Source organism: Myotis davidii, unplaced genomic scaffold, assembly GCF_000327345.1.
Source record: "Myotis davidii unplaced genomic scaffold, ASM32734v1 scaffold129, whole genome shotgun sequence".
In the NCBI taxonomy this organism is placed as follows: domain Eukaryota; kingdom Metazoa; phylum Chordata; class Mammalia; order Chiroptera; family Vespertilionidae; genus Myotis; species Myotis davidii.
Window position 1 is genome coordinate 1,401,659 of NW_006383019.1, and position 908 is coordinate 1,402,566.

Sequence of the window (908 nt, forward strand, 5' to 3'; positions counted from 1 at the left end):
TAAAAAATAAAATATAAAAAATCGAAAGCCCTGATTTTAGCATTTGCTGATTTTCATGGTGTAAATATTCCCTCCATGGCTGACTTTACGCCACCACCATGACCCCACTGAAGGCAAGTTGTGTCCTGTGAGCCCGGGCAAGCAGGCTGCAGGCTCCCCAACATATGCCACCTCAGGACCTTCCCATTTCCTGTGCGCTGTCTGGAAGTGCTCACCCCTGTGTTAGACGGGATAAGAGCCTGGCCATTCTTATTAAATGCTATTCGTGCTGAATGCTAACACGGAGCACAGTATTTTGCAGCCCAGCTGGGAACAGGATGAGCTGGACAGGAACCCAACCTGGTAAGTATAGTCAACTGCAAAGAACTCAACATGTAATTGACCAAGCAGTGTGTGTGAGCCATGGCTGCGCCTCCCTCCCACAGCAGATCTGCGCGGTGACTCCTGTCTCCTTGACTTGCTGCAATGAGTGAACCTCCTTGCGACAACTATGTCTTGCTTTTGAACAGAGCACCCCAAGCAGCAAACCCCTTGGGTTTGGTAACACTCAGGGGAGGATTTAAAAAAGCAAAGACAGAGTGCTCCTCTTGAAAAGTAGCGTGCAGCTCATTAAACAACAATAATACACTTTTTAAGATGAAGGTCTCAGAAGCCACAACGGGCGCGGCTGGTGCTCTTCAGACCCGGCGGCGCCCAGCTCCCAGCACCAGCTCGCGCTGGACCGCCCCGCGCCCGGCCTCGCGGTGGCCACAGCGCCGCCTCGTGGCCCGGGGCTGCTGCACCGCTTGGCCCCGAAGTCTTGCCCAGTCGGCGCGCCTCGGCGTGGGGCGCGCGGGCCGAGGACGAGCGGACTCTCCCGTGACGCATCACGCCGCCTTCTCCCTCCGCCGCGCACAGACTCTCCCAGC